Here is a 13,963-nt window from a genome sequence, read left to right on the forward strand (position 1 = left end):
TCACCAGGATATCAGTATGAAATTACCCACAGGCGTCATACCGGATCACTCCTCTGTGCATTTCCTTCAGCTTTTCTCATCTTCTGGGACACTATTTACCAAAGTCTTTCTTTAAATATTTCCATCTCAATTTAGTCTTCCTGAGGGTTTCTCTAACAACATTTTCCTTCAAAGTGTGGGTCAGGTGCTTTCCCTTTCTACTTTCTTAGCATCTTACAGTGAACTCTATCACAAATTTTAACACATTATTCTAAAATTCATAGTCTATAACCCCTTATAAATGTTAAGCTCCTCAAGGACAAGGACTAGTATTATTTCATTCTCATTTTTTAACTTTCATTTTAAGTTTAGGGGTCTAATTGCAGGTTTGTTACACAAGTAAACTTGTGTCATGGGGGTTTGTGGTACAGATTATTTCATCACCTAGGTATTAAGACTAGTACTCATTAGTTATTTTTTCTGATCCTCTCCCTCCTCTGAAAGGCCCCTGTGTATGTTCCCCTCTGTGTCCATGTGTTCTCATCATTTAGCTTCCACTTACAAGTGAGAACATGTAGTATTTGGTATCTGGTATTCTGTTCCCTGACTGACACACAGTGAGTGCGTAAGAAGTACTTTTGTTCTCAAACCAGTTCAACATGTATGCCACATCATTTAGCCTCAGAGATTCATTCTATTAATGTTTTTCTTATAATCTATGTAATGTAAGCAAATGTTTTTGTTTTTATTCTACATTTGTTTTGGTCTAAATTATCTAGATAATTGCATCTGGAAAGGATAATTGCAGCATCTCATACCTGTTGTTTTAATGCCATGTTAGTCCCTTCCTTTACCTAAAAATCAAATTATAATGTCTCTACTTTATCTAATTGAATTCCTGATGTTTCCTTTCCCTGGGAATGGGCAGAAGCATCATTTTTCTATTATTTGGCATAAGACAGTAAGTGTTAGTATCTGGGTAAAGAAAGAGATGGCCCACCTGTTTCAGTCACTCACAGGGATCTTTTTTAGTAAGACTTCATTCTGGACACCTGGATTTTACTTTTTTAGTATTTCTATGAGATATAGTTCAGTCAAGGGCAGTCGGTAAATACTGATTGATTAGTCTTGACTGGGCAACTACAGAAAAGACCACTTGACAGCTCACATGGTGGGGACCAGTTGTAGGTTTGTAGAAGCCATGCAAGAAGGAGACATGTGAGCCACTCTACTCAGTCTTCCCTATGGTTTGAAAAGTTCATTTTGTCTCCCTCTCTTTTTTAAAGTGAATTTTATTGTGTATAGTTGAGGTTTACAACATGTTATAGAATAAATATAGATTGCAAAATGAAGCAGATTAACAAATCTATCATCTCACACAGATTTTTGGTGACAAAAGCGGCTAAAATCTACTTATCTAAGAAAAATTTCGAATGTAATACAATTTTTTAACCATAGTTCTCAAGTTGTGCATTAGATCTCTAGACCTGTTCATCCTACATATCTGTTCCTTTGTATCCTTTGACCCACATCTCCCCATTTCATGCCCACGCCCACCTCATAACCACTGTTTTATGCTCTGTTGCTGTATTCGATCTTCTTTAAAACACATTCCACATATAAGTGAGATCATGCAATATATTTCTTTCTGTGTCTAGCCTATTTCATTTAACGTCCTCTACGTCCATTCACGTTGTGGCAAATGGCAAGATCTGCTTTTTTTAAGGCTGAATAATATTTCATTATATAAAATATATGTGCAAAATACCTAAATATATTTTTTATTTATTCATTCATCTATTGATGGGCACTTAGGTTGTTTTCATATATTGGCTGTTGTGAAAATGCTGCTGTGAGCATGGGAGTGCAGGTACCTTTACAAAATAATGATTTTTATATCCTTTGGATATAAATCCAGAAGTAGGACTGCTGAGTCATTTAGTAGTTCTATTTTAATTTCTTTAAGTAACTGCATACTATTTTCCATAATTCTGTACTAGTCTACATTCCTACCAACAATATACTAATGTTCCCTTTTCTCCACTCCCTTGCCAACATTTTTTATCTCTTTTCTTGTATGTAATAGTCATTCAAATGGGTGTGAGGTGATATTTCAGAGTGGTTTTAACTTGTATTTACCTGGTGATTAGTGATGTTGATCACCTTTTCATATATCTGTTGCCCATTTTTATGTCTTCTTGGGAGAAATGCGTCTGTTCAGGTCCTCTGCCCATTTTTAAATCAAGTTATTTGCCTTTTATTATTTTAATAGTGCCACCAAATATATTGTTTATCCAGAGATTCCCTCCATTTCTTAACTCTGCAGAGGAAGAGGGTATTCTGCGTGTGGACTTCATGGTAAAGTGTTTCCTCTCTTGCAGGTTTTTCAAGGGAAACAATACCCAGCCTTTTTAGCTACCTCATATTTTATTTATTAGAGCAAATGACTTCAAATTACCTGACTTGTATTTACCATTGAATTTCAGTCTTTTGACCAGTAGATAATAATTACCTACTTGCATGCAACTGCGTACCTATAATACACCTTTTTATCATCATTCCACTTGTCTATACAGCCTGACAGGAGAATTCAAGTGCTGAACAATTGTACAATTTACCCAGCTTGTTAGAAGTTCTTTTTCTTTTTAAAACTACCTGCCACACCCCAAGTACTGTCACATGTTGAAGTTGCTCATTCATCTCCTTGGAGGGAAAAAAAAATAGCATAAGATGTGTGTTTGACAGCTCATCAACGAGGCTAAGATATTAAGATATTTTGGATTCTGAAGAAGAGCAGAGCCCAATCTTTTGCCAGCTATTTATGTAGTTGCTTTAGGAAATGAGAAAAGAGGGAGTAGAGCATCTTAAGAGGTAAAAACACCAAAAAAGACACCTAATAATAACCCATTCATTTACCATCCGTAAGGCTTATGTACTTAATAAAGTATCTCTTTTTTAAAAAATTCCATTAAAAAAAAAAGGCACATGTGCAGGTTTTTGATAAAAGTGTATTGTGTAGTGCTGAGGTTTGGGCTTCTATTGATCTGGTTACTCAGATAGTGAACATAGCGCCCAATGGGGAGATTTTCAGCCCTTGTCTCCCTCCATTCCTCCATTTGGAGTCACCAGTACCTACTATTCCCGTTTCATAAAGTATCTCGTAATCTTGTAAAAGCCCCTCAAAATATGTAGTTTTTACTACTTGTTTTAATAAGCAAAAATTTTGATACTCAAGCAGGTTAGTAACTTGTTCACAGTTGACCCAACCAGGGGGTAATAAAACTGATATTCAAACCCAGGTCTGTCTGGCTCCAATACTTGTGCTGTTTCCACTTTAAGTTTGTTCTCATTCTTCTTCCCTTTGCCACTGTATTCTCAAGCCTCTATGGTGCAGGTGGCTTTATTCATATGCTACACTGTGGCATCAAAATAATATCCTGTAACCTCATCCCATGCTCCAAACTCTCTTATTACACACCTATTACATTAAAACTGTGCAAAACAGTTAACTCAGCACCAACAAGGACCCCCAACCTCCTACAGACCTGCTGACTTCCCCTGACTGTGCTGCTAGATCTCCAGGACTATTGGGCGAGTCTGCTTCCAATTGCATTGATACCACAATCAATCACTGCTCATACGCTGCTTCACAGAGACCTTTCAAAGTAGCTCATAGAGTCTTTGTCCTAAAAATTAGCAACATGAATCCCTAGCCTTCAGAGCTGCTTTTTTTTTGTTTGTTTTGTTTTGTTTTGTTTTAGAAATGTGTTTTATTAAATCAGTGCAATGCTGTGTAGTGTATCCTTTCATATGGAAAAAATGACATTCCTCCAAATGCCTGGAAAATTGTTTTCTGTACCTTGGTGCTCCTAAATAACATTGTCAAAAAGAAATGTTCAGTAAAATAAGCATTCAACGTCTAGCATAAAGATAAGTTCATAAGTTATTGAAGAAATAAGCATGATCCGTAGGCAGTTGGTTTCTTTACACTGAAGAAAGTTCTTTGAAAAAAAAATGTGCAGGTGCTTAGACAGGAAGTTCTCAGGACAGTCTCCCCAAATCCAACCATCTTTCGGTGCTGTGCTCCAAAACTTGAGCTAAATACAGGGGTTTGTTTTACCAGCTTGAAGCCACTGCATACTGTCTATTCCTCACCTTTGCTACTTCACATCACGTGGGCTGTTCATAAAGGCCAGTAAGGCCCCTTTTCTTGATCCTAGTTCTGTAGATTCACTCCTACATTTTGTCTTTTTTATAATATATCATTTTTTCATGCTCTAAACTGTGGACATTTTTAGTAGTTTTGTCCATTGTGGAGTCAGAATGATTTCTCATATTTTCTAAGATTGCTATGTAAAGTGACTAGAAAGATGAATCTCTCCATTGAAAACCAGTGTAATTGAACCATCTAGATCCAGAGTAGAGAGGCAGATGATGAACAGGCTTCTGCCAGGCACTGGACAGCTGGATGCATTTCACAGCTCACAGTGCAACCCTGCTCCTGACAACAAATGAAGAGTCACAAGTCTGTGAGAGAGCAGTAGCAGGATGGTTGCAGACAGCTGAATATAATTACCCACCTTATCCAGAATGTGAAAGTGAAAACTAACAGCTGTTGAATCATGAACTAAGAGAACCCTTCTAGCCATGCATGTGCCAGGCACATACTATTTCATCAAATGCAACATAGCAAAGTCCTGTCTAGAATTATAGTAAAAATGGCGGTCCCTCAAGAACCAGAATGTATCTCAGATCTGCAACCCAGTCCAGACCATGTATCCTGAAAAAAAGACCTCTAATATTCACTTATGCTACTTTATTCATCAATATACTCTCTTTTTCAGTCTAGTTCTTCCGTTTCTCTGCCTTCTTATTTCAAGGAAAGTCTTCCTGTTTTTGCAGTCTTTTAAGGCAACAGTAAGTCTTCCTCTCAAAATCTTTTCTGGCTATTCCATATGGCTTTAGCTTCAGAATCGCAAAACCTCTGCCCACAGCTGTATAAGGCAAGGTCATTTGCCCATTTCCTCATCAGTAAAATGTGGACTATTGTCTCCAACTTTTAGAATTGTTGTAAGCATGAATTGATACAACATTTGTGTAATGTTAAGTACAATTTCTGTCAAGTAGTAGAGTAGTTCTATATTAGTTTTCTTCCCTCAGCTCTGAGAACACAAAACCTAAGTGAGTTGCCCATTAAACACTGATTTGATAATTAATTGAAGTGTAGTTGTTAGCCTAGAGTCTGTTTTCCCAATATAAAATGACCACATTTCTTCAAAATATCCAGAGGTGAATTATTTGCAAACTCTTTTTTTTTTTTGCATGAAATGAAGGGAAGTCATGAGTAAATCTAAATGATAAACTATAGTAATAAATCTAATTGTACAATTAAGAGATGACAACTGATATGGTATAATACCATCAGGTATGCTACGGAAATTTATTCTTATCTTGGTAGGCAATTGTCTTTATAGGAGACACACAGAGAAGAGAAGGAGATAATGTGACCACAGTGGCAGAAATTAGAGTAATGGGGCCACAAGCCAAGGATTACCTGGAGTCATCTGAAGCTGAAAGATGTAAGAAGTGTTTTCCCCTAGAGCTTCTGGAGGGACCATGGCCCAGCTGACACCTTGATTTCAGACTTCTAGACTCCAGAACTGTGAGAGAATAAATCTCTATTGTTTTAAGACACCAGGTATATGATGATATGTTACAGCAGCCACAGGAAACACAAGCTACTCTTAATTTTGATGCTCTCCACATTACATAGGGGTTCCCTTTTCACTCTCTTTTATTAGTTTTTTTTTAGGTCTGCTGTACCTGTATCCTCTGCATTTTTTCTTACATGCTGAATAACAAAAATGAATGATGAGTACTCCTTTCTCAGTTGGGCTGCAGCTACCAAGATGCTCTGTCATTGTTATGGAGAGGCTATTCTGGGCTTTCCTTTCTTTACCTCTCCAGGTGATGCCCCAAGAGCCTGCCAGCAGCTCCTATGCTTTCCATTGACTTTGTCTATCTAGACTTCCCTGGTCTGCTTTGCTTGTCTGGTTGTGAATCAGAGTGAGGCTGGAACAGGGAAGATCTTGGGTCTGCCTGTCTTGCTCTTTCAACAAACTGCCATACAATTTAATCATCATCAGTATACCTATGAGAATTAATACATGGTTGTTGTCTGGACAATGCACAGTTCTGATAACAAATAAGATATTTCAATCTTAAACCTTTTGAATGAGCACGTACTACAAACACATCATTTGTTTCAGAAATGGAAATATTTATGGTGGCTGATGATGCCTTCCAACAGTAAGGTAGGACGCTGATGTTCCACTCACTTAAGAAGCAAGTGTTCTCCTTCTGGTAGAAATGAACTAATTACTAGAAATACCCACATTCATACTTTGCTGAAAACACAAAACACTGAATAAATTCTGGAGTTGGGTACCAATAAGTGTCATATAATTACAGTGAATGAAAAATGGGGGAAGAGTGCAGTTAGGATAAGGAGCAGAGCAATTGATTTATTGCCCTATAACATTTGGAGTATTAGCTATCTTCTAGAGTTTCCAGTGGCCCTAAACCAGGTCTGTGACAAATTGATCCCATGGGTCATATGAGTCCATAGATGTGTTTTGTACGGTATGAATGTACTCTTTCAAACCTGGATGAAAAATGTAAAACTCATATCACACATTAAAATTCAAATTTATGGCTTTTTTTGAAAAATTGGAAAGACTGAGCCTACATTCTCAACTGGCAATAATCAGCTAACAATCAATCAATGGAGACCTTTGAGGTATGCACTCTTATTGATGTTGCAGTTTTCGTCACTCCTTCCATTAGGGACTTCTTTAAATCGCATTGTCCCTTATAATTTGATATGTTAAAATCTGTTCAAAGCTTCTGTAACTCTGATTTCTAGTTTAGTTGCCTATTTATTAAATAAGTCATTTTCAAATGTTATATATGAAATTAGGTTAAAAAAATTCCCTAGGAATGCCTTGTTCACAAGGAATCAGCTCTGTTTCCAATATTATTGAAGGTGATTTGATTTTGCATTTAAAAGAAACATTACCATTTCCTACACTTAAATTCACTTTGCTCATTACATTATTAAAACAACAGTGCTAAAATATTATAAAAGTATGTAAATGTCCTGCTTAACATTGTACATTTTTTGTCATATGAGATTAGCATATCAACTGCCATTTAATCTAGATAAATGTTCATTTCCATGTGTTGAAATGTTTCTGATATTTGGCTTCTCAGTTCCTAAAATATTTATTTGCTGCCTCAAAAAATAAACCTTTTATTTTTTAAAAATTTAAAAACTCCATGTGTTGAAAAGTTGCTGGAAATTATATAAATATCTTTTTTTATTTCTGGTAACCTAAATCATTTCTACCCAAAAGCTTTGCATTATATGGTGGACCCTAACTTAGAGAGTTGACTACTACATTCTAGTGCTGTTGTAGTAGTGGGGGTAGTTGTTACTGTTTCTAGATCAATCAAACAGATTCTCTTCTTCCTCTCTGTTTCATTATCCCAGTTTGAAACTATAGTATGGGATGACATCACAGTATTGAACTAGACAACTGATTATGATCGCAAAGAGCAAGAACTAAAAAATCAAATGAGGGTACTGAAGAGGCAGCAAATAAGTGTAAAGGCTCTCTTTTTGGTAGGCATTCTTCAAATTTATTTATGGGCATGTTATGTCATTTTTTATTGCTTTATGATAACTCATCTAGATGTTAAATTTCTAAAGGAAAAGATGATATGTTTTTATTCTTACATTCTTCCTAGGTATGTAATAGGAATTCCATAATGTTTACTGAATAGTAATTAAATATGAAATAATTCAAAGCTAAAAAATAGATTGTATAGACATGTTGTAAGTCCCTGAAAGGGTGGGTAAATAAATGTGTAATTGTTTAATAGGTTCCCATTGATCTCAGAATGAACATGGGACTGGCCATCTCAGGACTATGGGCTGTAACATCTACTCCAGCATTCCTCTTCAGCCTTGCATCATCTGTCCCTTCACTTACTGGCTTCTGGATCCACTCATGACCTCCAACACACTGCACTACTTTCCACCTTGCAGTCCTTTGCACTTATTTCTTTTGCCTGGAAAAGTATTTCCACAGCACTTTGCATGTATGGCTCTTTCCCATTCTCCAGGTCTCAGCTTGCCTACTACCCCCTTAGAGAGCTTTTCCTTCATCATTTCACCCTATATATAGTGAGATTATCCAGTTCCTCCCTAATTTATCACTTTACAATTTTTTCCTAGTATTAATATAGCCAGTAGTTGTGTTTCTCACTTGATTATTTTCTAGCTTATTGTCAGTCTTTTACATATGAGGCTGCAAAAGCCATAAAGAGTAATTTTGTCTTATTCATCACTGAATTTGCAGAGCCTGCCACACTACCACTGAATTAATAAAATAGTAAAGGGTGAATGAATAATAAAATCATAAAACAGGCAATACATATTGCCTCTTAATGCCAGATTTTATTGTATTCTGAGGAGTGTGTGTGTGTGTGTGTGTGTGTTCTAATCCTAAGAAAAGAAGTAGTTGCTTTTGGAAAATGTTTTTATTTTCCCTCAGTTATTTTCCTATAAAGCATAAGGTTGGGTGATTTGGTAAATGGCTTATTGCTATTATGGGTTTAGATATGCTCTACGGTCTTTAAATACAAATGCTTCACATAACCCATTACCAGAATTTTAACAAAGGAAAGTCACAATCAGAAGGGACATAGAAAAAAAGACAATAACAACTACTACACCTCATCCATGATTGTCTTTTAATGTCATCCATTAAAAAGGATTTTAGAAAGCTCACTTGGAATTGAAATGTGGAAACACATTTGGAATCCTTAGCAGAATGGCACAGGGGAAAAAGGTGTGGGTTGGGTGGTAGTTATAGGTCTATGACTAATTAGTTGTTAACTCTGCACAAGTCACCTAACCACTTGGAGTGCTAGTTTCTTTTTTGCAGGACTGAAGGTGAAGAATTAGGTCAATAGCTTTCCAGCTGTGCGCTGTTGAAAGTTGTGAGCTGTGGTGGAGTGTGTGACGGTGTTCCAGTTCCAACACCCACACCAATCAGAAAAATTCTGCTTTTAGTCAATTTCTACATTGAAGGACTGAATACATTTTGATTTTTAAAATGAGTCTCGTGCTTAAGAATATTTGAAAACCACTAGAGTGGGTTTCCAATATCTCCTGATAGCTTTTTGATACTATGAAAAATTATGAATTCAATATTTGAAAGACTTAATTGAAAACCCACTGTATGGAAGGCACTATGCTAAATACTGATAGATGAAGACTGTACCCAATTAGTATATAATCTAACCTATAGCCTGTAGCCATATGTTGGTAACCATAATTCAAAGAAAATGTATTCTGAAAGTTCATACCAGTATGTAAACACAGATCTATAAAGTTCAGAGTAGGGGAAGTTCTGGGAATGTGTGTACATATGTGTGTGTTTATGTGTGTGTATTTATATATATGTTACATATGAGTAGATTTAAATATAAATGTAGGACGCATGAATATATATCCATATGTAGCATATATAGCAAATATACAATATTATATGTAACATATATACACACATATATATTCGTATGCAACCTGGATGTGACAAATGAGGCAAAATTGTGTTCATTAGCTGCATCTAGTTAATGTGTGGAACTTTCATCTTTCCTCATACTCCGTTGAATCACAATGCTTTTATGTTATTAATAATAAGATTTTTTTATTTTTTAATTTTTTTTATTTTTTATTGTTATACTTTAAGTTCTAGGGTACATGTGCATAACGTGCAGGTTTGTTACATATGTATACTTGTGCCATGTTGGTGTGCTGCACCCATCAACTCGTCAGCACCCATCAATTCGTCATTTATATCAGGTATAACTCTCAAAGCAATCCCTCCCTCCTCCCCGCCAATGATAGGCCCCGATGTGTGATGTTCCCCTTCCTGAATCCAAGTGATGTCATTGTTCAGTTCCCACCTATGAGTGAGAACATGTGGTGTTTGGTTTTCTCTTCTTGTGATAGTTTGCTAAGAATGATGGTTTCCAGCTGCATCCATGTCCCTACAAAGGATGCAAACTCATCCTTTTTTATGGCTGCATAATATTCCATGGTGTATATGTGCCACATTTTCTTAATCCAGTCTGTCACAGATGGACATTTGGGTTGATTCCAAGACTTTGCTATTGTGAATAGTGCTGCAATAAACATACGTGTGCATGTGTCTTTATAGCAGCATGATTTATAATCTTTTGGGTATATACCCAGTAGTGGGATGGCTGGGTCATATGGTACATCTAGATCTAGATCCTTGAGGAATCGCCATACTGTTTTCCATAATGGTTGAACTAGTTTACAATCCCACCAACAGTGTAAAAGTGTTCCTATTTCTCCACATCCTCTCCAGCACCTGTTGTTTCCTGACTTTTTAATGATTGCCATTCTAACTGGTGTGAGATGGTATCTCATTGTGGTTTTGATTTGCATTTCTCTGATGGCAAGTGATGATGAGCATTTTTTCATGTGTCTGTTGGCTGTATGAATGTCTTCTTTTGAGAAATGTCTGTTCATATCCTTTGCCCACTTTTTGATGGGGTTGTTTGTTTTTTTCTTGTAAATTTGTTTGAGTTCTTTGTAGATTCTGGATATTAGCCCTTTGTCAGATGAGTAGATTGCAAAAATTTTCTCCCATTCTGTAGGTTGCCTGTTCACTCTGATGGTAGTTTCTTTTGCTGTGCAGAAGCTCTTTAGTTTAATCATATCCCATTTGTCAATTTTGGCTTTTGCTGCCGTTGCTTTTGGGGTTTTAGACATGAAGTCCTTGCCCATGCCTATGTCCTGAATGGTACTACCTAGGTTTTCTTCTAGGGTTTTTATGGTATTAGATCTAACATTTAAGTCTCTAATCCATCTTGAATTAATTTTTGTATAAGGAGTAAGGAAAGGATCCAGTTTCAGCTTTCTACTTATGGCTAGCCAATTTTCCCAGCACCATTTATTAAATAGGGAGTCCTTTCCCCAATTCTTGTTTCTCTCAGGTTTGTCAAAGATCAGATGTCTGTAGATGTGTGGTATTATTTCTGAGGACTCTGTTCTGTTCCATTGGTCTATATCTCTGTTTTGGTACCAGTACCATGCTGTTTTGGTTACTGTAGCCTTGTAGTATAGTTTGAAGTCAGGTAGCGTGATGCCTCCAGCTTTGTTCTTTTGACTTAGGATTGTCTTGGCAATGCGGGCTCTTTTTTGGTTCCATATGAACTTTAAAGCAGTTGTTTCCAATTCGGTGAAGAAACTCATTGGTAGCTTGATGGGGATGGCATTGAATCTATAAATAACTTTGGGCAGTATGGCCGTTTTCACGATATTGATTCTTCCTATCCATGAGCATGGTATGTTCTTCCATTTGTTAGTGTCCTCTTTGATTTCACTGAGCAGTGGTTTGTAGTTCTCCTTGAAGAGGTCCTTTACATCCCTTGTAAGTTGGATTCCTAGGTATTTTATTCTGTCTGAAGCAATTGTGAATGAAAGTTCATTCATGATTTGGCTCTCTGTTTGTCTGTTACTGGTGTATAAGAATGCTTGTGATTTTTGCACAGTAATTTTGTATCCTGAGACTTTGCTGAAGTTGCTTATCAGCTTAAGAAGGTTTTGGGCTGAGACGATGGGGTTTTCTAAGTATACAATCATGTCATCTGCAAACAGGGACAATTTGACTTCTTCTTTCCTAACTAGATACCCTTTCTTTCTTTCTCTTGCCTGATTGCCCTAGCCAGAACTTCCAATACTATGTTGAATAGGAGTGGTGAGAGAGGGCATCCCTGTCTTGTGCCAGTTTTCAAAGGGAATTTTTCCAGTTTTTGCCCATTCAGTATGATATTGGCTGTGGGTTTGTCATAAATAGCTCTTATTATTTTGAGGTATGTTCCATCAATACCGAATTTATTGAGCGTTTTTAGCATGAAGGGCTGTTGAATTTTGTCAAAAGCCTTTTCTGCATCTATTGAGATAATCATGTGGTTCTTGTCTTTGGTTCTGTTTATATGCTGGATTACGTTTATTGATTTGTGAATGTTGAACCAGCCTTGCATCCCAGGGATGAAGCCCACTTGATCATGGTGGTTAAGCTTTTTGATGTGCTGCTGAATCCGTTTTGCCAGTATTTTATGGAGGATTTTTGCATTGATGTTCATCAGGGATATTGCTCTAAAATTCTCTTTTTTTGTTGTGTCTCTGCCAGGCTTTGGTATCAGGATGATGGCCTCATAAAATGAGTTAGGGAGGATTCCCTCTTTTTCTATTGATTGGAATAGTTTCAGAAGGAATGGTAACAGCTCCTCTTTGTACCTCTGGTAGAATTCAGCTGTGAATCCATCTGGTCCTGGACTTTTTTTGGTTGGTAGGCTATTAATTATTGCCTCAATTTCAGAGCCTGCTATTGGTCTATTCAGGGATTCAACTTCTTCCTGGTTTAGTCTTGAAAGAGTGTAAGTGTCCAGGAAATTATCCATTTCTTCTAGATTTTCTAGTTGATTTGCGTAGAGGTGTTTATAGTATTCTCTGATGGTAGTTTGTATTTCTGTGGGGTCGGTGGTGATATCCCCTTTATCATTTTTTAATTGCATATATTTGATTCTTCTCTCTTTTCTTCTTTATTAGCCTTACTAGCGGTCTGTCAATTTTGTTGATCTTTTCAAAAAACCAACTCCTGGATTCATTGATTTTTTGGAGGGTTTTTTGTGTCTCTATCTCCTTCAGTTCTGCTCTGATCTTAGTTATTTCTTGCCTTCTGCTAACTTTTGAATGTGTTTGCTCTTGCTTCTCCAGTTCTTTTAATTGTGATGTTAGAGTGTCCATTTTAGATCTTTCCAGCTTTCTCTTGTGGGCATTTAGTGCTATAAATTTCCCTCTACACACTGCTTTAAATGTGTCCCAGAGATTCTGGTATGTTGTATCTTTGTTCTCATTGGTTTCAAAGAACATCTTTATTTCTGCCTTCATTTCGTTATGTACCCAGTAGTCATTCAGGAGCAGGTTGTTCAGTTTTCATGTAGTTGACTGGTTTTGATTGAGTTTCTTAGTCCTGAGTTCTAGTTTGATTGCACTGTGGTCTGAGAGACAGTTTGTTATAATTTCAGTTCTTTTACATTTGCTAAGGAGTGCTTTACTTCCAATTATGTGGTCAATTTTGGAATAAGTGCGATGTGGTGCTGAGAAGAATGTATATTCTGTTGATTTGGGGTGGAGAGTTCTATAGATGTCTATTAGGTCTGCTTGGTGCAGAGATGAGTTCAATTCCTGGATATCCTTGTTAACTTTCTGTCTTGTTGATCTGTCTACTGTTGACAGTGGAGTGTTGAAGTCTCCCATTATTATTGTATGGGAGTCTAAGTCTCTTTGTAAGTCTCTAAGGACTTGCTTTATGAATTTGGGTGCTCCTGTATTGGGTGCATATATATTTAGGATAGTTAGCTCTTCCTGTTGAATTGATCCCTTTACCATTATGTAATGGCCTTCTTTGTCTCTTTTGATCTTTGATGGTTTAAAGTCTATTTTATCAGAGACTAGGATTGGAACCCCTGCTTTTTTTTGTTCTCCATTTGCTTGGTAGATCTTCCTCCATCCCTTTATTTTGAGCCTATGTATGTCTCTGCATGTGAGATGGGTCTCCTGAAGACAGCAGACTGATGGGTCTTGACTCTTTATCCAGTTTGCCAGTCTGTGTCTTTTAATTGGAGCATTTAGTCCATTAACATTTAAGGTTAATATTGTTATGTGTGAACTTGATCCTGCCACTATGATATTAACTGGTAATTTTGCTCGTTAGTTGATGCAGTTTCTTCCTAGCCTCGATGGTCTTTACATTTTGGCATGTTTTTGCAATGGCTGGTACGGGTTGTTCCTTTCCATGTTTAGGGCTTCCTTCAG

The sequence above is a fragment of the Piliocolobus tephrosceles genome, chromosome 13 (assembly GCF_002776525.5).
Source record: "Piliocolobus tephrosceles isolate RC106 chromosome 13, ASM277652v3, whole genome shotgun sequence".
Classification (NCBI taxonomy): Eukaryota; Metazoa; Chordata; class Mammalia; order Primates; family Cercopithecidae; genus Piliocolobus; species Piliocolobus tephrosceles.